Genomic DNA, 26,940 nt, shown 5'->3' with positions numbered 1-26,940 from the left:
ACACTGCAGCAAGCAGCAGAGTAGGGAGCTGGAGGAGGAAGTCCTTTGGCATTCCTCAATGCACTGCACCAGGAGCATTGAGGGATCCTCCCTCAGCTGGGTGCTGTCACTGCCCAGCTCTCTGTATGTTTTCATGCATGGCCCTGTTGCTGGGGTTAAGGGCGGGCTCTCACCCTTAACCCTGGCTAAAGACCAGGGCAAAAAGTAGGGTTAGGCAGGGTGGGAGCACCAGGATAGGGAGCAATCCCAGCACTCCACATGAGCAACCTAACTCAGACTGGTTACACACACACACACAAACACTCTCTCTCTCTCTCTCTCTCTCACACACACACACACACACACACACTTCTGTGCAGTTTAAAATCACAGAAAACACCTTCTTTAAAACAAACATCTTTTTACTTGCCACCTAAGGATTGGTAATGAGGAACATCTGTAGACAACTGCAGTACTGATTTCAAAAAAGAAAGTTTTTCTTATTATATTAGATGATATGTTATGTAAAGTTTTCATTCTCTGCATTCATTCTCAGCCACCCACAACTTTTCTGATCCCTCCCCTGTCCCATTTAACACTTAGAGATGTACCATGTTTGATCTCTGCTGGAAGGCAGAATGTTTGGCAAGCTTCAGTAAAAACAGTCCAGCTTTTTTTGAGTGACTTGAGCATGAGAAAAAAGATACAATTTTCTGTCTGAAAAAGAAAAGGGTAAAGGAACACATTTGTCTGTATACCTCCAGTCATCAATTCCGTTGCGGGGGGGTTTGACTTGGGAAGATCGCTCAACAATTGGTACCTGCTGAGCAAAAATGTATTGCCATTTTTGTTCCTGTGGGCAAACTGTCTTTGACTTGCCTTTTTAAGAACTATGGGGTACTTGAAATTGGTACACTGGGTACACACAATTTACTGTTCTTCAGAGAAATAGCTCCAGTGATACCAACAGTCACAGAATAAACCACATACTCCCAGCACATACAAATCTACTAAGATAACTGAGATTCAAGAATAAAGGTCAAACTATATATGATGCTTTGTCATGTGCTGCTTTCCCTCCCTGCTTTCTCCTCCCCTTCCTTGCCCCAGAAATTGCAACCTGACCTGCAAGATTGGGGAAGGGGGATTCTTAACTCCCTCTGGAGTTTCTTTCACTCTGGAGTTTCTACTAAAAAGTGCTCTTTAGGTTCCCCCATCACTGAGGAGGAAAAGTTGTACCAGTATCTCTTTCACTGGGTCATGTTCCCTCCCTCAGATCTTTAACAAACTGTTGAAGTCCCATCTCTTTAGAGAGGTGTCTTAACATTTTAGCTGCAGCTTATATTCGGTGGGTTTTAAATTTTTTAAACTTGTAATTTTAAATTTGGTTTTAAATGAGGCTTGTTTCTAGTTTCTATTAATTTTATTAGTTTTATGTTGCTTTTGTACTATCTGTTTTATTGATTTTATGAGTCACCCTGATCAGCAGTGTACTGGAGGGTTGGGGTATATTCCAAGTGAATGAATGAATGAATGAATGAATATCTGTCAAATTGTCCATTTTGTGTACTGTATATCTAGAGGATACTTTTATATGTACAACCTGGATAGCTTTAAGAGGGGTTTGGATAAATTCATGGAGGAGAGGTCTATCAGTGGCCACTAGTCTGAAGGCTATAGGCCATCTCCAGGATGCCTCTGAATACCAGTTGCAGGGGAGTAACAGCAGGAGAGAGGGCATGCCCTCAACTCCTGCCTGTGGGCTTCCCAGCAGCACCTAGTGGGCCACTGTGTGAAACAGGATGCTGGACTAGATGGGCCTTGTGCCTGATCCAACAGGGCTGTTCTTATGTTGTTATGTTTTAAAAGGTACAGCAACTAGTTCTAAAAGTGCTGTCCCTACCCCTCTAGAGCTATTAAAACAGCTTTGCTAACGAGAACTTGAAGAACAAAATTTAATGTTATCTTACCTTCTGAACACAGAAGTGTGTTATCTTATTAGCAAATGAATAGAAAACACTGCAGAAGAGTAGCAAAGTGACTGTTTTGAGCTAACCACTAAGGCCACAGACAGGATTCTAATCAGATTTTTCTAAAAACCCGTATAAAGGAAACAAAGTACCCCTGTATAGCTGGCAGGCAATCTGGGCCTGTTCCCATGACCTTTTCATTCGGCAGGCACCCATGCTGTTAAGTGAGCTTGCATTACATTCCAGCTGTGCCACCAGCACCAGCCTGAACTTCTAAGTTTGTTTAGTCCCACTGAGCTCATTGACACTTGCATGCTAAGAAACATGCTCAGGATTGCAGGTAGAAAACATTTAAAGTTCATAAAAACAGATACAAATCACAATAGATAGAAACACACATTAAAATTTACAATTTAAATTTCAGTTAAAACCTGGGGAAACAGGTATGTCTTCAAGGTCCTCTTAAAAGCAAACAGAGAAGGAGATGCTCTTATTTCAGCAGGGAGTGCTTTCCAACGCCCTGGGGCAGCCACAGAGAAGGCCTGATCCCAAGCTGCCACCAAACAAGTTGGTGGCAACTGTAACCAGACCTGTCCATATGATCTTAATATACGACAAGGTTCACGACAGAGAAGGCGCTCCCTTAAGTATGAAAAGTAGTGGGGAAAATATTGCGGGGGGCGGGATCTCCAGGAATAGCTTCAGTCAGAGTTGGCAATCCCGATTAGCATCTGCTCTGATTCTGCCTATTTTCTGATCACAACCCCTGGCGGGGAATAATCATTGTGGCCTGAATCACCTACACATTAAGTTCGTGCACATGACCAAACACGCAGGCAGTATGTGCCTCCCCACATACAAGTGACTGCCATTCTCTGCTGCGATCGGAGCCTCAGAAAGTGGCAGAGCAGGGAGCCGGAGCAGGAAGTCCTCCAGCATCCCTCAATGCATCGCACCAAGAGCATGGCCTGCCTGCAGCCCACGCACAGACACAACCCTGAACTTGTGGTTAAGGGCAAACTCACACCCTGAAACCCAGTTTAAAGCCTGGGATAAATTCCTGGGCATGGGGCCGAGGCAGCGCCAGGATTCGGCTTGATCCCGATGCTTTACATGAGCAGCCAACATTGTCAGCTGTTCCTAGCACATGAGCTTAGATGTGTGTGCAGAGGCGCATTTAGCCATGGACCTTGGGGACTGGGTCCGTGGCCTCCTGCCTCCTGGGGGGGGCATCCAAATGATCTGGGGGGGCCTCCCCATAGCCCCACTGCTCCTGCCCTGGCACTGCTCTGCCCTGCCGCCACTACCCGACCACTATTTCCCCCTCGTCACTAATGGGGTGGGTGTAGGCTGAGCCGAGTGGAGCAGGCCACGGCCACCACCACCCCATGGCAGTGGAAGGCACAAGTGGGCCTCCTTGGCCAGTGTGATGGGCATGCAGCTCTCCACACTCAATCTGCGCTGGCGCGCCACCTGAGGAGACCCACCTGTGGCCGCCGCTATAGGGAGGTGACTGTGTCCCGCTCTGATCAGCTCACCCCCACCCCCCAGTGGTGAGAAGGGGAAAATAGCAGTGGGACAGCAGCGGTGGGGCGGCAGGGCTGCAGCAGCGGCACAGCAGAGCAGCGGTGGGGCAGGAGCTGCAGGGCGATTGGGAGGCCCCCAGATCATTTGGAGGCCCCCCAGGAGGCAGGAGCAGTGGCAGGGGAGGAATGGTATCTTTAAAAAAAAATTAAGGGGAGCCTCGCAGCAGAGGGGGCTTCCAAAGCCCTTCAGGTCCGGCACCAAAATTACCTAGGGGTGTGTGTGTGCCATGAGCATCCACACCCGTCCCTCTCTCTGGTATACCAGGGTGCCTTTCTCTAATCACAGGGGAGGCGTAACTGCCTTTGCACACAGTGCAAATACTAGTTTAATTGTCCAGCCAACCCAGAGTGTATTTTTGCCTTTTGTGGATAGTACCTCATTGAAATGCTGTTCATTTGAGTTGCTAGATTTGCTATGCTTCATGTTTCAGTCATCTAATAAGAACTTGACCCCCAATCCTCACCTTTCTATCTCTGGTCTCCCTTTTATTTTCTTCCTACTTACCTGGTCGAAAATGGGATACCTGTATTTACCGAATAGAAGATGGCTCTGAATTTAAGACAACCCCCTTAAAAACAGAGGTTAAACAGAAATTATACCAATATTTACCCAAAAGAAAGAGGACTCTGAATTTAAGATGTCCCCCCCAATTTCTATGATCAAAGAACTTGGGGGGGGACGGGACCTATTCTTGGATTCAGGTAAATTCAGCAGTTAATAATTCCACACAGGTCCCAATGCATGCCCAAAGGCACATAATTTAATCATGAGGGTACTCTTTTTTTCCTGGTAGTTTTGTACCACCCAAAAGGATGACAGACATCTTTTCCCAAAATGTTAATTTTCATTTTGGTTATAATCTTCTTCTTCAATTTTATGATTTGTTATTGATTGATTGAGTGATTGATCGAGTGCAACTCTTAGCTACCACATAGATAGATATTATTGAAAGCTTAAGAGAAATGCATACGTGGTTTAATAAGGGAGAAAATGTTTGAGTCCCCTACAGATCCAAAACAGCTAGAGGGCTGAAGTTGCTCAGCCTGCTGTAGGGTATATGCTTGCATATTCACACTAAGATGAAATGTAGCACATACAGTAGTCTATGGTTTTAAATACTGCCACTCTATTTGTTGATAAAATACAGCATCTTTTTCATGTATATCTTTTAAGTATGGTGTTTAAATCAGGGAAGAAAATGCTATTGTGGAGTAAATGAATACAGCAAATGGAGTAGAGCCTTCAGCAGTACAGTACATAGTGGCTTGTCAGCGAAAGGCTTTGGGCAGGGATCCACGAGGACATGAGTATAGGAGTGTAAGAGGTGTGTCCATGTTTTCATCCATGCAATGTTGCAGGGCAGTGTGGGGGCTATAACTCTTTCCCTCTGCATGGTCCTGATCTGGATGGACTATGGAGCCACTATTTGTCCTGGGAGGGAAAGTGCCTTTGGAGTCAGTGACAGCTCCCCTCTGGGGCAGATGGCCGTGTTCCCTGATCCAGATCGGAACCATGCAGGGGGAAAGAGTTAAAGCCCACCCTCCCCTCATGCAGTAGTCACAATCCAGATCAGGGCCACCATGCCTGCTAGTCACATTGAAAAACAACATATAGGATCTAACTACATAATGTCACTAAACCTACAGGGTCTGAGGCCAAAATAAACCCTCAAATAACCCTTTTTTTTAACTAGACCTCCTCAACTTGGCAAAATAGTGACAATCCCTGATAAATATAGGCAGTTGCAGCACTTGCCTAAATTAATAAATGATCACGCTATCTTATCACAAAAGGATATTCCCAGAAGCCAAAAAAAAAAAAGCGCCATTATTTATTATATCTGGAAAAGTGGCTTAAAAAAAAAAGTGGCTAAAAAGATTGTCACAGATAATCCTCCCCTTTCTGTGCTACCAGACACTGTGACAGTTGGCTTGTCTCGAAGATTTTCTATTAAACCTCCCCCGTTTCTACCATATTTCCATTTGTTTCTGCAGCCGGATTACTCTGCACTCTACGTGTTGCTATGACTCATCCTTTACTTTCAGCCTCAACAACTCAATCATGACAAGGGATTTCCAAACCAAAGCTACCCAGGATGAGTGTTTCTGTCTTCTCTAAAAGGTTATTAATAAAGCATCTGAAAAGGCTGTCATGGTAAATTATGCAAATTACAGCATACTTGAAGAAACAGCCTAAAAAAAAAAAGTAAGTCATACAGACTGTTTTCCTTCTCACATCTCCACGCGCACTCCTCCCCTCTCTTCACATACACACAATTCAACAGGCTATGCAGAAAGGTAGCACACTGTCGACAGCAAATGCCACTTAATGCAGCAGTATTTTGTTTCCCGCCTCTGTCTGTTCAACGGATAACTTTGCAGAGAAAGGGGGTGGGGGCGGGGAAGTGGAATCAGAAAGGTTTATCCAGTTCGCAGCACAATATAGCCAGCAAATGAAACATCAAAAGGTACATTCCCTGGTAACAGATCACACTGTAAAACTTGCAACTACATAGCTACTTAGAGCTTTTTTGGACCTAAAACTTTATTAATCATTCATGGACCCTTTCTGTGTGCTGCTGAAGGGAATAGCAGAGAACACGGCTGCTTTCTGTACAATGCTGAAGGGGAAGAGCATGATGTGGAATCTGCCGGGGAAATGGGCTGAGGGAAGAATCCCACTTTGATCACTGCAGAGATTTGGAGGGCAGGCAAAAGCTCTTCAGAGTTAGCTCACCTGTACACTTGTAAGGGCATTTCTAGACAGCAGTTTCTTACATCCCCAGAAAGTGCAGGGGTCATCGTTCAGCAGTGGCACACAGGGGCTCCGAAGCATAAATTCAATCCCTGGCATCTCTAGTTACAAGTCCTTTTTTAAGACCTTGAAAACGCAAGTACTATGCTATACAGCCAAGCTGCTCAACTTCGGCCCTCTTGCAGATGTTGGCCTACAACTCCCAGAATCCCTGGCTACTAGTTATCGTGGCTGGGGGTTGTGGGAGTTGTAGTCCAAAAACAGCTGGGGAGGGCTAAGTTGAGCAGGCCTGCTATACAGCATTGGGCTGGCATTGTAAAGCAGGTCCTTTGTGCATTCCTAGCTCTAAGCAGGCCCTTAGAGCTAGGAATGCAAGAAGTGGGCTAGGGAAATGTCCACATTCCACACACACCCCCGGGATACCCTTATGTGGGACCAGAATCAGTACAAAGTACTCTTGGGCAGCTGATGAGTCACCAATGGCTGAGTAAGGGCATACGGGACACCTGTCCTGGCCCCCTGGGAAGCTCTGGGCCCAGTAAGCAACAAGTGACTGCTGGCCTGGTGTGCACGCTTCCCCTTAACATGGAGACGACGCTGCTTATGTTCATTAAAGGAAGCCATTGCAATAGGGCACTGAATTCATTTGTGGGGTGGGAGGTGGGGGCAGAATTGCTTGTTATAGGAGTGCTACCACAACCCTGGCTTGTTTGCTTAAAGCACTTGTTATTCTGCTCCTCAGCCAACAAGGTTGAGCAGCTTACATAAAAGATTAAAATCACAATTGCACAAAGAACTCAAATAACAATGCAAAACAATGCAGATAAAATGCCAGCATTAAATTTAAAAACAAATCAACCGGATAGAGCTCAAAGGCCTAGGGAAATAGCAGTCTTCTTTTAACACCAGATGCCAAGGAAGGCCACACCGGGAATGGCGTTCCAGAGAAGGGGCACTGCTGCAACCCCAACGCTTAATCTCCTGTTAGCACCTGCCTTGTCTCTGATGGCAGCAGGGGAGGGGTGGCTAGAAAAGAGCTTCTGAGAATCATCATAAATAAATAAATAAATAAATAATACATAGGCAGTTTCATGGCATCCTGTTTTGATTTCTCCCTCCCTCCCTCCCCCTCACATTATGACAGGAGTGGGCAAACCTGGCCCTCCAGCTGTTATTGAACTACAACTCCCATCATCCCCAGCCATGGTAGATCAACAACAACTGGAGGGACAAGTTTGCCCACCCCCTGCATTATGGCTTCACAACGCAGTGAATTTCCCTACCCCCACCAGTGGCAGCCAACGGTGCCAAAGGAAATGCATAATCTCATCATGGAATAAGTGATACCACATACGATAAAGGGTGCCATTTTGGGCAGGCAGCTTGTTCCTTCTATTATGTCTACTTTTACTTAGTCAGATGAAGTGCATGCTCAACTCTCCCACTTAAATCAAGAAGGGCCAGTTTAAACGATGCTTTGCTCTAACTAGAACATGAGATAAGGATGTGCCAGTGTCATGAGAGTATACATACTTCTCCCCCCACCCCCTGCCCAATGCATGGGGGTGCCTTTCCATAATCATGGGAGGGTTGTTCAGCTGGACTGCTCCTCTACAAACTAACTACACTAGTTTTTCTAGCACATGTAGATGGATGGCATGTAGGAACCATTCTTCCTCTGCAATGAGAGAAAAAGAGCTCAGCATACTGGGAAAGAGGAGGACACATGTGCTCACAGGGTGTGCATATCCTAATGGCATGATCTAGGGCAGACAGATGACGTATCATCCAAATGGACTCCAGTCAAATCTAGAGAATGTTAGTCATGCCTAAGCACCATAGAAATCAGCAAGATGAGTTGGTCTTGACTATCTTTATTTGGATGCAGCCCAATGAGATGTGAAGTGCTTAACTTTGGTTGAATGTTGCCCAGAACTTTCCATAGTAATTCAAAATGCAGTAACCTATCTCTCAGTCTCATAACTCTTTTCTAATTACAGGCCCTTAATCAATCAGTTCTGAACACTGCAATTGCTTCTTTCATTGCCTATAGTCTTACTTGGAAACTGAACTCATCCCTCAATGTTCTTCTTTCTGCATATATCATATGCATTGGTCAGAGTATGGAAAAAGGTGATACTTCCAATCCAACTGTGACTTCCTGCTTCACATTTTATGTCAAGCTACTATCCTAGCATACGCATATTGCAGATGATCTCTGCAGGCTGCATAGCAGTTGTAGAGCTTTTCAATGGCCAAAGTGTGCATTACCTTCTTACTGACATACCACTTTTCAACGCAAAAAAAGTTTTCAAAGCAGTTCAGATAGCAAAGGAATAAGAAGATGGTTTCATCCTTATCCCAAAGGGGCTCACATTCTAAAAAGAAACCATGCCAGCAACAGCCACGGGAGAGACGCTGTGCTAGGACTAAATATGGATAATTGTTCTCCCCCTGCTAAATACAAGAGAAAATGAACTTTTAAAAAGGTGCCTTTTGCCCAGTCAGCAGTGATTACATTATAGGGAGGGGGTTTAAAAATATATGGAAAAGTCTGAAATAGCAAGATTCTTAAGAGCCACCAAGGTGAAGTAGAGAGGGCATTAGACATGGATCAGGGAAAGCTGCAATCCAACCCAACCCCACTCAATGATGAAGCTCTATGTGGCCAATCAGTTTCTCTCAGCCTAACCTATCTCACAGGGTTGTTGTGAGGGTAAAATGACAGGAGAACCCCATGTACTACTGTGAGATCCTTGGAGGTAGGATGGGATTAAGATGAAATGGGGGGAACATACTTACATTTTCATGTCTACAGACACAGATAGCTATCTATCCATCATGCTTTACTATATTATACCCCTTTAATTTAGTGGACGTCTGCAGCTTTCTCTTTTCCTTATCACAAGGAAATGCTTAGGCAAACATACACTGACTGATAAGCTGATCCTGGCATTTGGAACTCAACAGAAAATGACAGTGGGGCAACCTTTTCCTTGGCAAATATTCTGTTAGTTTAAAATGAGCATCGGATTTATGGAATTCTGAAGACATCCCCTAATAACTGGGGATTACCATAAATATCTTGACTGCCTGCTTTCCTCCTGAGTCTCTTCAACATAAAACTAAAACCATCAGCAAAATTAGTCTCCAGTGCTGTGCTGGAGTGATGGATATTTCCAGTAGTTTTGGAGGTCACTGGCTGCTCAACTCAACTCCTCAACTCAACTCAACTCAACTCAACTCAACTCAACAATGATCTTTTTGCTTTTCTGCATCCTGCCCAAGATTTGTGCATCTTTCTGACTCTCATTGTCATCATGACTGGCATCCCAAGAGTTACTTTCCCCTTCTCTATGTACTTGCACATAAGTAGTATTATTTATTTCTTTGCTACCGCTTTGTGTCCTGCCACAAACTGCTTCTGAACTGCCTCAATGTTTTGAAGTTGGTTTCTAGTGCAGCACAGAAGAGGAGGGCTTCTGTTAATGGAATACATGCCCAAAGCCCCCTTGCAAGTGTGACCACTGGAAAAGGGACCCTTTTGAATCTTGCAAGTGTTTCTGTTGTGAACCATGGCTAACCAGCATGCTATAATAGCTCATCGCTAGTATTATACTGAACTAGGACTAGTCCAGGGAGGGGAGACTTGGGTAAAATCACACTTCACTCTTTGGTTGATCTTAGGCTTGTTACTGGAGCTATTCACATGGTCTGCAAAAAAAAAGGGAGCCTAGCCCAATTTTTACAGTCCGTGAGAACCACCAGGCTCGGCTACAAGCCCGGTGGTTCCTAAGCAGGTCACCCACTTCTGTAGCCCGGTGCTTAACCCCCCTCCCTTTTATGATCCATCCTTTTAGATTCTAAGTACGTGGGCAGGATCTGTCAGGATTTTTCCATGGACATTGTAATCTATGTCTAGACATCTATGGCTTGAGGGTGGAGTCACAGTTTGTCTGCTCCTCACTTGCTGTCCTGAATTCAAACTGCGAGGTTCTCCCTCTCTCTGCATAAGAGACTGTCAACTGGTTGGTTGTGGATTTTTTTAGCCTATGTTTAGTAAGTAATCTATATCAAACTCTGGTTTCTCAGTTAAAGTTGGCTTTCTGTTCAATTACTTACAAAGGATAAGTAATTTATCTGCAACAGGATCTTGAAGATGTTTTGAAGATAAAATCTTGACGATGTTTTAAATCAGCATTTAACACATTGCAGTGACTTCATGAATAAATGATGGGATGGGACCATAGCTCAGTGGCAGAGCATTTGCCTGGCATGCGGAAGGTCCCAGGTTCAATCCCTGATAGCATCTCCTGGTAGGGCTGGGAAAGACTCCTACTTGGAACTTTGGACAGCCACTGCTGGTCAGTGTAAACAATACTGGGCTAGATGGACTAAGGGTTTGACTCGGTATAAGGCAGCTTCCTATGTTCCTATTATTCTGCTGGTGATGGGAGTGATGGTGGCACCAGCCATTTTTGCTCAGCTTTGATATATCACTTCAGCAAAAGCTACAATGTCATCTGGGACTAGAGGGCCATAAAAGGCAAATATCCACATCCATATTGATACATGTGAATAAATCAGCCTGTTCCCATCAAGCTACATAAAGCACATCACACTACTCCAACTAATCACATCATCATGTAAAATATTTCGGTGAATTTATCAGCAATCACAGCAACCCTTCCTACTTTGATGAGAAAGAACAGATCCTTGCCAGCCAGCAATAGACCAATTTTGAATCTGAAACAGGCCAGTAAAAACTCCTCCTATGGATATCAGACCAAGGGTAGGCCAACAACTAATGTGGGAAATCCTCATTTCCTCCATGCCACAAACAAATAGGTCTTCCCTCATTATGGGAAGTACTATCATTCCTGAGCTGCTGAAGAAATCACACAGAAGCAGAGGACTGTAAATGTACAAATGTGCTAGCAAAACTAATAGTACATATTCAATGTAAACATTGCAATAGAAATTTAAAAATTGAAAATACAGAAATAGCTGTTACCTAGGTGTTGTTGTTTTTTTTAATGGGAGTGAGAAAATATATCAGACACTGCTTTTTACTTAAAGCATTAAAATTAGGTGTGTGTTTTTAGTGCAGTGTTTTCATCCCAAGTGTGAAAAAGATGACATTATAGCTCAGCTGCAAATAATTCCCTCAAAGTGTAAAGCACATCTGGAAAATGTCGTTCCAGTTTTTGGCAGGATCTACTTCAGTTCCACAATGGATGGTTCTTAATTATCACTAAAATTTTCGGCATGGATAGAAGGTCATTATGGCTGCAGTCCATAAAACATTTACTCCAGTTCTGTGTCTCTCATCCCCGATTGAAATCCAAGGGATAAAATCAGGCTTCCCAGAATAGATAGGCTGTGGATGGCAAACTAAAATGGCTTCCAGGTGGAGGCTTTTTTGAAGTGTTATGCAAGCTGATTCAGAAAGCTTGCATGGGGTCTCAAAATCCCTTTGCTAGTTTCAATGGGAGGCCAAGGGCTAGTAGCAACTACATGGGTGACAAAGTCTAAAACATCAGCTGTGATGCAAACACACAGTAGTCAGTGCTTTTTACATGGAATATGCATTTTCCTTCACTTCTGGTATAGTACTTAAATACTAATTAGATGTGAGGAACAGACCGACTACTTTGAACTGTCAACGAGAACGATGCAAGGGCATTATTAAATTCAGTTTCTTAGCTCGTTAGACTGCACAGCTCACTTTACAAACCAAACTGATGGAATGATTTAAGGTCTTTTCAGTGTAATGCCACCACCCTACAAATCAAGCCATTTGCTCCACCCATTACAGCCACTGTCCACCACCATGCTCTCCTCAGTTCAAAGTGAATTCCAAAGCAATGCCTTGGACACATATAGCTCCACCCACATGTTTTATAGCAGCTTTCCTCATAAACACAAAGCAACCTTATGTTTGTTTAACTAAATTTATTCAGAAACAATTCCATTTTTTCACCTTCTGCTTTCCTTTCCTTTCTCACTCCATGCCCCTCCCCGCACACTCCCTACAGAATCCCCACAGGGACAAACTTCTAATAAACAAAAGATTCCTATACAGAATTCATCACATCCCTTCCCCTTTATAATGAATATAATAGAATTCATTTAAAATTTAGTGACAAAGTCTTAAAGTCTTTTAGGTGGTCTCCTGCCATACACACGTCTCCTAATTCTTGGGGTCTCTGGCACAGGAGCTGCTAGTGATTTTTTTCTGGTATTATTTTTCAGAAAATAATTTTTCTGATAATTGTCCATCACTTGCATCAGCTTCATTTGTGAGATAAAAACTGAAGGCAAGATCAAATTCCTCTCCAGTTGCTCTCCTGAGATCAGACTCCCTTCCCTCTTTTCTCATAGTATCCATGCTGGAAAGTCTCAAACTGTTCATTTTTTTACTGTTGGTAGTCACCAACTACCACTTTAAACTTGTGTGCTTCTGCCTTTTAATAAACCAAATCCTTGTTTTTCAAGAAACCCATCTTGACACTTTTGCTCCATTTTCAGAACTTTAAAGCTGACCCTGCCTTCATCCATCACCAGCTTCCCAATGATCTTAAAAACAACATCTTGTATGCATGTTTGCACCTAATTTGAACTAATTCCCACACACCACTCAAAAGCATAATCTCAGAGCATGATAATAGCCACACATCTGAGCAAATGTAGTTTAAAAAACACATACAACCTAGTTTTGAACTATTGTGTGAACTAGGCCAATGTGAACTCTACATTAATAGAGCTGTGTGAAGCTTCAGAGGCTGATTCAGTCATTTGGTCCAATTTGGCCACCAAAACATCAGTTCTGAACCAAGCTGGCAGATGATGGCTGAACTGGCAGACTATGGCTGATTTAGTTAACTGGCCATTTCAGTTGTTCTCTTCCAATTCACCACACCCTGCCAGGTCCCGTAGGTACTTTCCAGGAACAGGCAAGAAACAGGCTGGCTCTATTGCTATTTTTCTCTGATCTTGGTGATGTAGCAGTATCTTCTGCAGTGTCATTTTAAAATGATCCTGGAAGCAGGTTTTCCTCCACTTGTAAAAGCACAGGGTTTCCTAGGAATTGTAGTCTTTTCTAGCACTCCACTGTATCTGCCCCAGAAAAGACCACAATTCCCAGGGAATCCTGTGGCATTCCCAGAACAGGAAAGAAGTAAAAGAAAGAAAGCAAACAAACAAACAAATGCTACCTTGCAGAACTCAGATAAAAATGAACCAACCTGTCTCTTGCCTATCTCTGGTAAGCACCAACAGGAGTTAGGGCAGAGTGGCCCAGTGGAGGAGGAAGCCCAATTCTTAAGCTTCAGAGCAAAGCTTCAGTTCTGAATTTGGCCAAAATTAAGTGAGAAACCTGCAGACACAAATCGAATTAGGCCCCACCAAAAAACACTGAGACAGCTCCCAAATTGAAGCAGGACTGCTTTGCACAATCCTAGCATTTCATCTCTGAATGTTATAGTTGTGTTTTTAGTGTTGTCTATCTAAGCAAAACAAAAATGTTAAAAACAGCAACTGAATATATACTTAAAGCTGAATGGTCATTTACTACTCATTCCTTGCTATGCAAAAGATAAAAGATATGATGCTCTTTGAGATGTTTTGGCTCAAGTGTACACAGAACAAATCATTTTGGTCCCAATGTTGTCTCTGGACTGGAGCTATAAATGTGAATAAAAGGCTTTGGACAATTTATAGATATGATGGTTCCTTCCTTCCAAAGAACATGTGCACATTTATAGGCCCCTGCAACTATATAAATATAGTTTATATACTCTCTCTCACACACACACACACGGTAGAACTCAAACAGTTGATCTGGGAAGTAGTCATTCCATGCGATTCTAGCTGAGATTTGCAAATACAAACACATGCACACCCCGTTCTGTAAACTGTAAATTAGCATGAGCAGCAGAAACTCCTGGCAGACATGCAGAAGTCAGCGACAGAAGGGAAAGCAAGTTATAAACCGGCCACAGAGGCCCAGCCAATTTACCATTAAGTTAACAGAGAGAGCTGAACGTCCCTAAAAATCTGCTCATTAATTGGCAATTAATTACTTTGTTAAACTGCAGCCTAGCAAACATTAATAATGCAAAAGTAGAGGGGGAAATTGCTTCTGTATTTGCATATTTCCAGTGCAGCAGAATTCCTACAGCTGATTCCAACCACTTGCCTGAGAACCCTGATTCAAGTAGGATTTTAAGAGTAAAGCAGCCAGAAGCTACCAACAATGTTACTGCATGTCTGGTGGGTGGGATTTGGACATGTGTACAGGGGGAAGGCATCAAATGGAGATAGGGCAGAAGATCAGAGGCTGACATTCTGTGCAGTGCCCCACTGATCATCCAATGGTAGCGGGGGGCGGTGGGAGGGCGCTTGTGTGTGTTCTGGTCCCATGTTCCTGCAAAACCTGTTGACACTGCTAGTGAGCATGGAGAGGCTCCTCACTACTAAAAGGTATATCCTTGCTGTAGGGATGTTTCTCCCATTAGGAATGATGCAGAAAGCAGAATGAAGTGCTACCGCGAGGATGCACTTCTTAGGGGCAACTCTGCACTTGCTAGCAGCATCGACAGGCTTTGGAGGAGTGTGGAACCAGCACATGTCCTCTGCTCTTGGATCAGCGGAGCACTTCGCAGAATGCAAGCCAGAGTCTCCAGCTAATGTATGAAAGTGTGATTACTGTCTCAACTCTTTAAAAAATGAAGCTCACTGTACTGAGAGATTCTTGTGCTTTTGATGAACAACATGGTTTAGAAGAAGTGTATATCACCATATGGAACTCTGTAATTCTTCATCTACTGGCAACCTTTTATACATTTGCAGGTAGAGTTAGTTGTATGCAGTATATGCAACTAACGATTGTTCACCAGTAGCAAATGCTTCCAGCACAATTTATATACATTTTGGGGTCACTGCCAGCTGAAGCAGCTTCATTATGTATACAACGTTCTGGCAGTCCAGTTACACAGGTGCAGAAAGTGCAAAGAAAATAAATGTTGAGCCAATCGGATGGCTAATAAGAGGTATAGGGCAGTTATCATTTAAGAGGGCCTGTATTTTATAATGAACTCCTGAATATTCTCTCAGATCCCTTCAGGATTCCAAGCCCTGTGCAGCAGGCACTTACAGTTTATTTATTATTTTAAATGATCTCTACCTCCCTTTCGCCACCATAAGGTCTTCCCAGATGGCAATAAACGGAGAGTTTATTGCTTATGCACAGGTTCCCAGCACGATTTCCCTCTCCGAACACATGCTGCTGCTATTTCCCAGTGTGAGCTGACCCTCTGTCTACACCAGGGGTGGGGAACCTTGGCCCTCCAGCTGTTTCTGAACTACAACTCCCACCATCCCATTGTGGCTGGGGATGATGGGAGTTGTAGTTCAAAAACATCTGGAGGGCAAAGGTTCCCCACCCCTGGTCTACACAGATCAGGGTTGTGCATGAACAGTTTGGTGCCAAACCTGTGTGCCTCGAACCGGGCCAGTTTGGAGGTTCAATTGCAGACCGAACCAGGGCAGTTCAGTCCACAATTGAACTGATCAAAGCCTGGTTCAGGTGGACCAGTTCGGTGCCTAACGGGTGGCCAGGGAAGCAGTGAGAGAGATAGTTAAAAGGTCTTCTTACCGCCCAGTGTGGCTGCTCATGTTGCTGCTTCCTCCTGCCATGCAGCCCATATTTGAAGCATACATGATCCTCCCTCTTTACCAAACCACCCATGCAGTGGCAACTCAGTTCCAGCTCCCACGCATGTGCGGAGGCCAGAACGGAGCCACCACCATGTAGGTGGTTTAGTCAAAGAGGGAGAATTGCACGCGCTTCAGATATGGGCTGCATGGGGGCAGGGCGAGCAGTGGTGTCAGCAGCCGCACTGGGCAGTAAAAAGACCTTTTAACTACCTCTCTCGCCACCCCTAGCTGCCCCTTAACAGGAGTTAGGACCCCCATCCCTTTACTTGTAAAGGAGAATCCTAACCAGATCCCCATTTACAAGTATTAGCCACTGAAAAGCCAAACCAGTTTGGTCAAACGGACTGGATCGGCCGGTCAGTTCAACCGAACTGGTCTGGCAGCACCAGAATTCAAAATTTGATTTGAATTTGAGCCAAACTGCATTTTTTTGGATCGTGCAAACCCCAACACAGAGATACTCCACATTTTTGTAGCCCCATCTGCTGGCCAGCTATTGCATTCTGAGCAGAGTACACCCTTTTCATTACTTTTTGACTGGTACAAAGAGTTCTTCTCAGAATACAAGAGCTGGCCAGCAGGTGCCACTGCAAACATTGCATAATATCGCTGCTTGGCTTGTATGTAGAGGGTTAAATCATGCTGGGAAGTTACATGGAAGCTTGTTGCAGTGTTTAGAGAGAGAGTAAGACTGCACTTGGAACTTTTGTGAAAGCTTTTAACATCCCACAGTTTATTGCCATCTCAAAAAACCCATAGGCATGGCAGCCCACATAAGTTTGCAAATAAATAAGCATAATACGATAAAAGGAACCAATCACCACATCCATTAACTCATTACCTGATAGACTCAGTAGCTTCACTGAAAACACACTAAAGTTCATTAAACACTGTAAAAGGCAAAGAAGTATACTATATTTAAAAGTGATCTCAGTGTCATTTTCTTAACTGGGAGAAGCTAGAGCTTCTGTTTTATTAATCCTGCTGCATGAAACTGTGTTGTTCAAAATCAAAATCCCTGCAGCACTGGGTTAGGCCCATTGCACAGAAATTAGGGGAGTCAGGGATGTTATCCAGGTCAGAGATGTGCATATGCACATCACTGCTAGTGTCTGAAATATATGTAGGAGAACCAGAGTCAACCCACTTGCAGAAATTACATTTCCAAATGTCCCTTTTGAGAAATCCTTGTGAAGCAACTGTAATCTTCAAAGTTCATTAAGAAATCCGATATACATCAGAATTGCTATACCAACATGTCTGCCGATTCTGTACTTCTTCATTCTGTTGCTGTGATTATGCTAATTGCTGCAGCTGAGAGAAAAGTTTAACCAGCAGATGTCTCCACTGAGAATTCATTAACAAATGAGATTCTCCAGTGCTTAATCCTATGCTGCTTCTTGCTTTTCCACACTACCTTCAGTTTTCTAGAAAAGGAATCTCACTGTATTCTAGCCCATTGCTTAATCCATATTTATAAATTTAAAAAGCAGTTGATAGTTAATGTTCTTTAAAGTTTTCTATAGTATGATGTCATGTTCTATACAATCCAAAGTACATCTATAGCTCATCACAGACTCCTTGCCATTTCTAACACAAATATCATCTTTGTTAGCCTACTTTCCTTAAGGAAAGTAAGTTAATGAGGTCCTCTAGCTTTATGTATGTGTGTCCATGTGAGTGTATGTGTGTCTCTCTATCAACTTTGCAATGCCTGAACCAATTTGAATCAAATTTGGTACTGCTGTAGGGATACATAGGGACACCTCAATAGCATAGTTTGTGATTATGTCATCCACCCCAATTCAAAATGGTGGACGTGTGAATGTTTGAGGTGCAAGTGGAACCAATTTGAACTCAATTTGATACAATTGTAAGGACATGTAGGGGCACCTCAATGCCTGTGATGATGTCATCTACCTCAGTTCAAGATGGCAGATGCATGAATGTATGAGGCAGAAGTTGATAATGATCACTTAAGATTATAGTGAAAGGAAAGTAGGTAGATTAGTACTTACCAGAACCTCTTGCTTTTATTTTAAGTCAAAATGAATTATGTAGTCAACATCATAGTTGAAACATGACATATGCCATGGCAAAGTAAAAGGCATCTGAACAGTTAAATGTCTCAAATTCTGGTGGCTGACATCCCACACAGTGCCACAACGGAAAAAGCCCCATAGGGATGCAAAGCGGCTAGAAACTAACAGTGCTTGTTCCTTCTTTTGCAGCCTAGCAGCAATGAAGGATGGGTGGGGGAAGCAGCAATTTTTGCTACTTCCACCTCCGTCCTAAAGGTCTATTCACTTGCAAGAATATGTCCCTGAGGACTGCACCTAAATTGTCCTTTTAATTTCAATGGGACTACTTTGAGTAATTTTACTCATGACAGCCATTGACATGAACAAGAAATGGAAACGGAAAGGAAATTGCAAATGCTGTTGGAGCCCTTGTTCCCTGTAGAAACAATAATAATGTGGAAAATGGAATATTTTTCAGATCCTTTCTTCTTTCCCGACCGGATCAAATGTATTTATCCTCACAGTTTTCAATCACATCAAGTTTAAATTGTGTGTGCATGTGTATTCTTTGCTCTGCTGCTTCACAGTTGACTACTGAAAAAGTTTGGATATCTCACAGCTGTTTGGGCTAAACAGACACTCTCTGTTACAGTCAGGAACAGAAGCTCACTGCTGTTTCTCCATCTCTGTCTTTTGCATGGAGAAAATGAGCAGCTGGAGACAAAGTACGGATTGAAGGTGTGCAGGCAGCAGCCTAACCCAATTTTATTAGAATACTTATAAACATCAGATTAGTCTCAATTTAGCACCAAACCTGCATCTGATATGACAAGAGGAAGCTGGGGAGCAGTTTATGGCCCTACCTAGCACTGTGGCCAGCACTCCTGCCTGGTAGTGGCACCACATTCCACAGCCTGGCAGGATGACCATAAATGTTTGGGTGAAAGGCCAAGTGAGGAGAACAATCAAGAACTTGTCTCCATCCCCCTGCCCACTATTCTCAGCCACACAATCAATGTTTAACCTGAACCATTAAATTGAATCAAGTGATTAACGGAAGGTAACCACAAAACTAGAGATAAAGATGGCTGCTAAAAGGATAAGGGCTGTGGTTGGGAGTGCTCTGCACAAGTTGAAGTGGGTAGCACAGCCAGAAGGGTTTCATTCTCTTATATATATGGATTGTATATGTTTTTACCATATGTCACTCACCTCTCTATCATATGCCTTTACTATGTCATTTATCTCGTTATGTTTTATTGCTGTTATGCTGGTCTAAGACCGAAACAAACAAACAAATGAGAGAGACCATACTCCCACCTGTTGCAAAGACATCCAAGAGGCAAAAATGTACAGCATTCCAACTGATAGCCAGCGTGGTGTTGTGGTTAGAGTGCTGGACTAGGGCCGGGGAAACCCGAGTTCAAATCCCCATTCAGCCATGATATTAGCTGGGTGACTCTGGACCAGTCACTTCTCTCTCAGCCTAACCTGCTTCAAAGGGTTGTTGTGAGGAGAAACTTAAGTATGTAGTACACCACTCTGGGCTCCTTGGAGGATATAATTCTTGTTTTAAACCACTCTTCATTTCCCCATGCAAATCCCCCCCCACCTCATTCGTGGTGAGAGGGTGTAATTCTTCCTCCTCTTTTCCTCTCTTTCCCTTTCCTCTGCTCCTCTCTTTCCCTCCTTTTCCATCTTGGTCTCCTACTTGTCACCAACCTCCCTTTTCTCCCCTTTTTCATTGGCTGGCACTCTCTGGAGCAGTCTACATATTTATTATTTGCATTGCTGTCCCCTCTTGCTTTTGTTTTCAGCCAGACACCCTGGCTACACCTAAAACAGTTGAGCTCACAACTAATCAACCAACATGGCTTTGTTTGCTTACTTGTTTAGAATGTGATCACCTTTTCCTACAAACTCAAATCTTGCGTCAAACTCCAAGGGGTAGTTTCAAATGTCATGTTTGAAGTTTCATTTGATTTCAAATTTCATTTCCTCCATAATCTTATAATCTCTGGTTGCTGCCTGTTCAACATAACACTGAGTCAGACTTTTAGGATTAGGAGTGAAATTAGAAAATGATCTGAGAAAAGGGGGGGGGAGGAGGCCAGGGCAGATCTCAATCCCTTGTCATGTTATTACAAAGATAACTGATGAAATGATGCAAGCCTGTACTGCTTTGCTGCCCATTCTTAAGGTAAAACAGTTTATTGCCACATTACCTGTTTATTATCCCTCCCTCTGTTGCTCTCTGCCTCTTGTCTCCCCAGCACTGCAGTTCTGTGAGTCCTTTCCTTGGAGCTCCTATGGGATGCCTGGGATTTATTTGCACTTGGCTTCATGCTTTGGGGTAAATGTTGAGTGAAGCCACTTCGAACTACACTCACGTCATTAAAGGAAGCTGTCCCTCCTCTCTGCTCTCGGATTTTGTTTTGAAACAAGTCCACATGGCATACTCTGTGTTTTCCATCTAGCCAATGTCGGGGGGAGAGAGCGAGCTCCTGCAGAGATAGATCTGCATTTCTGAAGAGAGCATGCCCCTTATCATGCTAATGATTCTACATCAGTGCCTCTCTCATCTGTATGTGTTTTCAGAAAAAGTAGCTTAAAACCAGCATTTTAAAAACCTGGACATACCTCAAGATAAGCTAGAATTCGCATCACAAAGCCCAGTCTGTGTGTGGAGTGGGTCCAAGGATCTCCAAGGGACTTTGGGGTAAGTTTGGCTGGTATGTGAACGCATAGGCAATCTTCTGAAGGAGATTTGGGGTAGAAGCTCTGTGTGTAAAGCCTCCTGGATGGAAGAGATGGAGAAGTGCAGTGCTGGGGGACAAGCGGCAGTGAGCAATGGAGGGGCAGTCAGGCAAGCAAATGGTGACCCCAGGGCAGCAGGCGGATGGGTAGCCAGGCAGAGTGCGCCTGGCAAGGAAAGAGAAAAGAGGATGGTCATCTCTAGGCTCCAGCCCAGGGGATAGTGAAAGAGGAGGGAAGAAAACAAAGAGGGGCAAGAGCCAGGAAGAGGAACAGTGGGCACAGGGGGAGGGGAGCAGGGAATAGGAAATATTATTTTTAAAAGTATAACATGTAATAAAACATATTGACCGATATGATATGCAAGCCTACTAGCAACTGAAGGCATCAGGGCACTGTTGCTGACAGAATCGGTGGCACCACTGTTGCTGACAAGATGCTATAAAAGCAGCAATCCCACAGTTCCTTTCATTTGCAACAAGTGTGTGTGTGCTGGGGGGGGGGACCACTATAATAAACTTCTCTTTAAAAAAAAACCTAATTTAAAACTAAAATTGAACTTAATATGACCATATCATTTCCTAAAAGTAACATTGGCAGGTCAGTGGGCCATTGGGACTTGGAAATCTAATAGCTGTTTCCCCTTCAGGCTGTCCTGCCAGCTCTTTGTGGAGCTTTTTGCTCCCACTCTTCTTGGGGAGCAGTGCTGACCACCCTTGGAACCTTACCTTGCTCCTCTGTAATGCCAGGTCGGCCCAGAACAAATCAGAAACCCTCCATGCATGATTTGATTCTGGATGAAGGTGACGACCTGGTACGTATTACAGAGACCTGGTTGGGGGAGGCTGGTGGCCCAGTCTGGTCCCAGCTTCTCCCTCCAGGGTACTCTGTTGAGGAGCGGGTGAGGAACTGTGGGCGGGAAGGTGGAGTGGCTGTGGTCTATAAGAACAATATATCCCTTACCAGGATCCCTGTTGAGGTGTCAGACTATATCGAATGTTTGTACTTAAGTTTGGAGACCAGGGATAGACTGAGACTTCTGCTGGTGTACCAATCGCCCCGCTGCTCAACATGGTCCCTAACTGAGCTGACGGACTTGCTCTCGGGCTTGGTGTTGGAGTCCCCCAGGCTTGTGGTACTGGGGACTTCAATATTCATTTTGGGACCAAATTGTCCAGGGTGGCTCAGGAGTTCATAACGGCCATGGCAACTATGGGCCTATCCCAGGACCGACGCACATTGCAGGTTACACACTTGATTTGGTCTTTCACTCTGATCAGGGTGGTGTTCCGTGGGTGGGGACTCCTGTGATTTCCCCATGGTCATGGACGGACCACCATCTGGTTAAGGTTGGACTTACAGTCACTTCCCACCTTTGCAGGGGTGAGGGACCTATTAGGATGATCCGCCCAAGAAGGTTATTGGATCCAAAAGGATTTCAAGAAGCCTTGGAGGGATTTAATGTTGGCTCTGCTGAGGATCCTGTTGATGCCCTGGTGGAAAACTGGAACAGCAAACTCACCGGGTGCAGTAGACATGACCGCTCCTAAGTGTCCTCTCCAACCCACTTCAAAATTGGCCCCTTGGTATACGGAAGAACTACGGGGGCTTAAGTGGTGAAGTAGACAACTGGAGCACAAGTGGAAAAAGACTCATCTCAAATCCGACATAGAGCACATTTGAAGACCTATGCTCAGGCGATACGTGCGGCAAAGAAGCTATTCTTTTCTGCCCGTATTGCATCCACAAGTTCAAGTCCAGCAGAGGTGTTTAGGGTTGTGAGAGGGCTAGTATGTGCCCCTCCTCCATTTAATCAGACTCTGGAACCATCGATTACCCACTGTGACATGTTTAATGAATTCTTTTTGGAAAAATCTCCCGTATTCGGGCCGACGTAGATTCTGTCTCCACAATTACTTCAGTGTCTAATGTGAAGGCATCCAGCGACTCCTCTTGTGTAGTTAAGTGGGATCAGATCCAGTTTGTGATTCCCGAGGATGTGGACAAGCAGATTGGAACGGTGCGACCTACCACCTGTTCTCTTGACCCTTACCTGACATGGCTTATACCATCTGGCAGCGGGGTTGTTGTAGAAGGCCTAGTAGAGATTATAAATGCTTTGTGGTGTTTCTGCTCCTATCTCTCAGGCAGGTTCCAGATGGTGTCACATGGAGACTGTTGTTCTTTTGAAAAATCTGAACTTTTGTATGGTATGCCTCAGGGCTCCATATTGTCTCCAATGTTGTTTAACATCTAGATGAAACCGCTGGGAGAGATAATCAGGAGATTTAGTGCAGGGTGCTAGCAGTATGCTGATGACACCCAAATCTGCTTCTCCATGTCAACATCATCGGGAGGAGGCATAACCAGATGCGTAACTAGGGAAAATAGCGCCTAGGGCAACCACTGAAATTGCGCCCCTGTCCAAACAGGAATAATGGGACTTGTAGTCAACAATATCTGGAAATCCTTGTTAAAAGGAACACTGTACCATCTAGACATGGTTGTTGATCAAAACCTGAAAACATGAGCCATCTCTATAAAAGACTTAGAACAACAGTCAGGAGTTATGCGAGGATTCCAAGTGTCATTTTCTCTGTCTCATCTCATTCTTTTTAAAAAACATGACTTTGTCCTAGAGGATCACCTGCCCAAATAGCCACTAGCAAAATAGGGGAAGAAGAAGTGGGGGGGGGTGTCTATATACCAGTGAATGATTCCTGCCAGCCTTTGTCTTATGATGACTGTTGGCTCATGATGGGGTATATGTGCATTCACCACACCAGTGCTTACTTTGACACCAAGAGAGAGCAGGATACATTAGTTTGCCACACTAGACAGAGGCATTTGCAACAGGAGCAGACAGCCAAGTTCTGCCAGGGCCAAAACCAGCCCCTGCCAGACTAAGAAATCATTGTAATTTGCCCCTTCCTGTCACAAGCAGTGTGCTGTTCTTTTATTATTGACTCTGACTCTCAGATATCCCAGTCATGGATGGAAAATTCAGGGTCAATTTACAAGAGACACATTTTCTACATGGAAGTTTCTTCTGTGCAGGTGTTGTGCAGAAACCCATGTGTAGTGACCTTCAGGGGCATAGCAAGGTTGGAATGGGCCAAGATGAGATTTTAAAATGGGCTCCCAGCCCCTCAAAGTCCAGGGCCTCCACACACCCCAGGCCCCCAAGGATTTAAGTCTGAGATTTCAAAATAAGTATGATGCCTGGAAATACATTTCACTGAATACACATGCACACTTCACAGTATATAGTGATATACATTGAGTACTATATATTTGTGCTACTTTTAATGCCTAGAACACACTAGCAACGCTAATTATTAAAATGGCCCCCTCGCTGCAGATTAGCAAAGGAGACTTTCAACCATGCAGGGTGAGCCTATGTTTGTTTTCTCAGAATTCTGAACAAATTCAGTCAAGTTTGATTCCAGGAGGTTTTTCACACGGGGCTTTTAAAGCCCTTTAACACACATCTCCTCTGGAATGGAGGTGCTGCATTCACATGTTGGCCAGATTTACCCTGAAGTCCCTGCAAGTTATTGGGGAGCAGTTCACACACAAGAAAAAATAAATAAAATAAAAGCACAACACATGCTTCACAGTTCTCACTCAGACCTTCTGGGTTGCAAAACAACTTGAACATAAGTGCATTTATAAATGAATGAAAGAATGAATGAATAAATAAATATTTGTTCCAGAAGTTTTTGTAATTTTCTGCCATGAAACAAGCCACTTATATGCCTTAGATAGTTTTTGTTTTTAAAGCCAGCACATTTTTCAGTCTGTTTTAAATTAAATATTCAGAGACTTCTCAGTCTCGCCCCACCAACCCCCCATATCAAAGCCCTATGGCAAGCAGATCCCTATATATGGGGGTAACCACAAAAAGGAATTCACAGCCTACCTTGCAAAGGCTGTGCTGGATGGTCTGGTCTGCTGCAGGGAGCTCGGCCAGCCTCCTTCCTGCCTTTCTTGGGGCCTGCCGAGTTCAGGCTTCAGGGAGGCCTACAGGGAGGCCTCTCTGGAAGCCCTGCCCACCCGCCGATCAGCTGAGAGGCGGGGAGAGAAGAGCTCTGCAGTTTGCTGGCTGCTCCGATCCTAGGCCGGAGCTGGAGGCAAGTGGCTGAGGGGCCCTGGGACTGGGCAAGTGGGCAATGGGGTGGGGGTGGCAGGAACTGGCATGGTGCCCCCACCTCAGTGGTGCCTAGGGCACGTACCCTGCCTGCCCCCCCAGTTCCACCTATGGGCATAACCTCCCTAAATGCCTGTCTGGAGGAGGTAATGGGCAAGGCCACCATGTTTCCCCCACCAGTGCTGTGCTTAAAATCGCTGACTCAGGGTGGCAGCATACCCTCTTGCTGCCCTGGTAAGCATCAGACCAGAAGTGGCTCGTGCAGCGTGTGTGTGTGTGTGTGTGTGTAAGAGCACCCTCCCTGCTCCTTAAAGTTACCCCCAACCGTTGAACAGGCCGAACCACCGGACTTTTGAACTGGTTCGTGCACATCTCTAGCTTCAGTATGGAAGAGTATAATTTGTAGTTTCTTCCTGCTGCAACATTTTAATAACAAGTGACCATTAAAAAAAGAGTTGTTGCACTCAAATTAGTAGTAGCAGCAGCAGCCAGTTAGCTCCATAAGCAAAGCGTAGCAATAGTAAAAACAGGTAATTCTTTCCCCACTGTGGAAAATGGATATTTTCTGCACCATTAAGAAAGTTGATTGACCTTATTTCAAGCTTTTATAACTTTGCACCATTTTACTACACAATTAACAGGGGGGAAATTGATAAAGATGAGGCTTGTGTCTGATGTGAGCAGAACTGTATAAAACTCTTTGGTTTTGTTTTTTCTTTCTTTTCATCTTTAAGTGCAGAGGACAGCACAGTGTTAACTGAGAGATCGCTGCTATTGTACCACGTCAGGTTTATACACTCCCTCTCTCCTAAATTAGTATGCTGGAATGGGTCTCCACCTGTTTATGGGCAAGGGCTTTGTCCCTTTAACACATGCATGGAGGCAGAAGAAGAGGAGGAAGAACTTTTCCCAGGATAAAGATAAAGTGAAACATCACCTGTGGATTTTCTGTCTGTCATGCACCCATTAAGAGACCTTCTGTCTATTTAAAAAATAAAACAGCTGGTCGCCCTTTGTTGACACTTTAGAAGACAACATAAATACCTTTGGACAAATTTGCTAAGTGGCTCAGTTCAGACATTGAATTGGCACTCATCTGCTCCAGTTTGAGGGGTGCAGCCCCCCTATAGGAACATAGGAAGCTGCCATATACTGAGTCAGACCATTGGTCCATCTAGCTCAGTATTGTCTACACAGACTGGCAATAGCTTCTCCAAGGTTACAGGCAGGAATCTCTCTCAGCCCTATCTTGGAGATGCCAGGGAGAGAACTTGGAGCCTAGATGGTTTTCCCAGAGCGGCTCCATCCTCTAAGGGAAATATCTTACAGTGCTCACACATCAAGTCTTGGAGCCTAGATGGTTTTCCCAGAGCGGCTCCATCCTCTAAGGGAAATATCTTACAGTGCTCACACATCAAGTCTCACACATATGCAACTAGGGCAGACCCTGCTTAGCTAAGGGGACAAGTCATGCTTGCTACCACAAGACCAACTCTCCTTCTGCCATGCACATAAAGAGGCAAGTCTCACGATCAGTGAGACTCGCCTCTAGGGCGTTGCGGGGAGAGCGAGCTTAGCCCACTGTCCCCACAGACGAGCAGGAAGGAAAACCTCGGCGGCTGGATCCATTACGGAGTGCTGGCTCCATTACGGAGCCAGCGGGGGCTGCGGGGATTAGGGGTGTGCATGGTCCGGTGGGCCCCCGGTCCGGCACTGGGGGACTGTTTCTTTAAGCGGGGGGGGTGGTAGTACTTAAACCACCACCCCCGCCGCTCTTCCCCCTCCGGCGCCCGTCCTTTGTAAAATCTTCTTGGGGCTGCAGAGTTCTTCCCTGCCGCCCCTGCCCCCGTCGTTGTTAGTTAAGGCTTTAACGAGACGAGCGCTAGCGGCGCGCATGCGTCCTCCTCGGCGCGTGCTCGTCTCTGATGCTGCCGCGCGCACTGCATACGTCATGGCGCGCGCGGCAGCGTCAGAGACGACGGGGGCAGGGGCGGCAGGGAAGAAC

The 26,940-nt window shown here is 44.6% G+C and overlaps 1 long non-coding RNA gene across 2 annotated transcripts in view; it reads right to left on the bottom strand.

Moving 5' to 3' along the window:
• Window positions 1–24,784, bottom strand: part of LOC128340423 (uncharacterized) — a 110,690-nt gene extending 85,906 nt beyond the window's left edge. For both annotated transcript variants that reach the window (XR_008313704.1, XR_008313706.1), the window contains exon 1: window positions 24,708–24,784. This is a non-coding gene — a long non-coding RNA (uncharacterized LOC128340423). The remainder of the gene's footprint in view (window positions 1–24,707) is intronic.
• Between the last annotated feature and the right edge of the window lie 2,156 nt (window positions 24,785–26,940).

The sequence above is a fragment of the Hemicordylus capensis genome, chromosome 1 (assembly GCF_027244095.1).
Source record: "Hemicordylus capensis ecotype Gifberg chromosome 1, rHemCap1.1.pri, whole genome shotgun sequence".
Lineage (NCBI taxonomy): Eukaryota > Metazoa > Chordata > Lepidosauria > Squamata > Cordylidae > Hemicordylus > Hemicordylus capensis.
The sequence above is the reverse complement of the archived record's forward strand: the minus strand, read 5'-3'. Positions and strand labels throughout refer to the sequence as shown.